Here is a 2,535-nt window from a genome sequence, read left to right as displayed (position 1 = left end):
CAACACCCTGAGTGGTTCCTGGTCCTCATCCGCACTGTACAGTACACCTAGGTCTACCATCGAAATGCCACTCCCAGCCAAGTGGATGCAGTAATGACAAGTCCATATTTTCTGCAGCTGAGAGAGTATCCACAAGAGAGGATAGCACCTGAGTTACTCTTCAGTATTGAGGCAATGTGGTTTCTGGCCCAAAGTACCGTTATCAAAGATGGCGGCGATGACGTCATCCAAGATGGCCGATTTTGGTGGCACGTTTGAATTTTGGCCGGATGATAGGTCAATTGGCATACCTCCACTAACCTAACCCCATTCCCCTCCCCTCCCAGAAAAATGGCGGGAAGTTCAAATTCCATCAGGACAATGCATCAAATGATGGTTACCTTTACTAACCTAAGAAAATGGCGGGAAACAAAGGACACTTGGGGTACCTCTACTAACCTAAGTCACCCGATCGCCACCTCTTCCTAGGAGCTGGGGCCAAGTTTGAATTTTGGTGGGAAGATAGGTCAGTTGGGGTATCTCTACTAACGTAAGAAATTGGCGGGAAAGAAAGGTCACCTCCACTAACCTAAGTCACCCGACCTACTCCTAGGGATTTGAAGGAATAGGTTCGAACAGTGCAGGACATAAGTCATTATTTAAACAATTTCATGCAGTCCAGCCATCCAGTGTGTTCACCATGAGGTCCGGACTCCAACTGACCTAGTACACACTAACATCAACAGAGGACGCTCGTCCAAGATGATGGACACGATGTCAGCTGATGACGCGAGTACCATTATCCAAGATGGTGGGAAACAGTGTATTGACCACAAGGTCCAGACTCGAACTGACCTAGTACACACTACCACCAGCAGAGGGCAATGTCGTCCAAGATGACGGACATGGCGTCAGCTGATGACATGAGTACCGTTATCTAAGACAGTTGGAAACAGTGTGTTTACCACGAGTCCTAAATGGTCTAGTACACAGTACGACCACCAGAGGGCACTGTCGTCAGTTCTGTGATGTAATCCACGATGGGGGGAAAATGGCGGGACCCAAAAAGAACCCTTAATCTGGTCACGTGATCGACTTCAGCCAGTAGGATAGTAGTATCTGGTGACGTCATTGTAGGAGATACAGGAGAGGTTCTGCATCTCTGGGACGTCAGTCAGTCAGCAGCACCAGAAGAAGAAGGAAAAGAAGAAGAAGAATGAAGCCTCAACAGAAGCTGCACTCCAGCACAGTCATGCACAACAGGATTAAATGGAAAAGTAAGTCTCCCATATCACATCTTTCTCTTTGGTTAGCTTTGGTATTATTATTATAATTATTCAATATTATCGCATCTTGGTCAATGTCTAATGCTTCCCTGTCTTTGTTCAACTGGGTCAAGCACCAACATCCCAAGCTCTGCTGCCACATCCGGACCTGTAGCAACCTCAGCTGCCATCTCGTCGAGACCTGCAGCAACAGCATCCAGCGTGTCTGAACAAGTAGCAGCCACGTGGGATCTGGTAGCACACACAGCCCACGTGATGGGGCAGGACAAGGAGTGCTGTTGTCTGTCCCACTCATCGATTTGTGCAATGAGGACACGCGATCTGCCCCTGACACATTGAATGCTGTCACTAGCGGGGTGTTAAACAACAAGGTGGAGGTCAGTACTGGTCACCAACATATGACCCAGCCTAGCAAAACATCCCTGAGATAGTGCAACCACAGAATGCAGATACTGTGGATAAGAAGGTGTCGAGTGCACCTGTGCTTTTCACCTCCACATACAATTTAACTCCCAGTGGATCGAAACGTGTGAACATTGTTATAGCCGGCCGTTGTGGCCGAGCGGTTCTAGGCACTTCAGTTCATATCCGCGCCACTGCAGCGGTCGCAGGTTCGAATCCTGCCTCAGGCATGGATGTCTGTGATGTCCTTAGGTTAGTTAGGTTTCAGTAATTCTAGGGGACTGATGGCCTCAAATGTTGAGTCGCATAGTGCTCAGAGCCATTTGAGCTATTGCTATAGAAGCGCATCATGTCTGGGGTTTGCATGCGAGAATGGAGATTGAAAATGAATCCAAGTGTGTTAAAGTGACAATTTCCGAGTTCGAATTGGACGAAATATGTCGTGCAGAGCGCTACATCAGTCAGTAGATGACTACAGAGTATTTTCCAACTCGTTCTCCCCCAGACATTCACCTTACTGGTGTGACACTTTCTATTACAACAGTGTGTGATGACTGTGCATTATGTGTCAAATCGGGTGACAATTATGTTTATCTAAAACATGCCTCAGTTATGAAGTTATAAGACCTGGATGTTGCCATATGTCTTGCACTGGAGAGACTGAACCATTAGTTGCCTAGCATAGACTGAGCATACAATAATGTTGTAAACTCCCTACGTGTGCATAGTGATGTTGATGATCTGAAGCAGCACCTTCCTTTGCACATGAACGCTGAACCTAAAGAGAAACAGATTAAATGTGCGTGTGAAAAACCTGAGTTATGTGAAGCATCTATCGGCTTGAGTGAGATATGAATCTTATTTTCCT

This window comes from Schistocerca cancellata, chromosome 2, assembly GCF_023864275.1.
Source record: "Schistocerca cancellata isolate TAMUIC-IGC-003103 chromosome 2, iqSchCanc2.1, whole genome shotgun sequence".
In the NCBI taxonomy this organism is placed as follows: domain Eukaryota; kingdom Metazoa; phylum Arthropoda; class Insecta; order Orthoptera; family Acrididae; genus Schistocerca; species Schistocerca cancellata.
The sequence above is the reverse complement of the archived record's forward strand: the minus strand, read 5'-3'. Positions refer to the sequence as shown.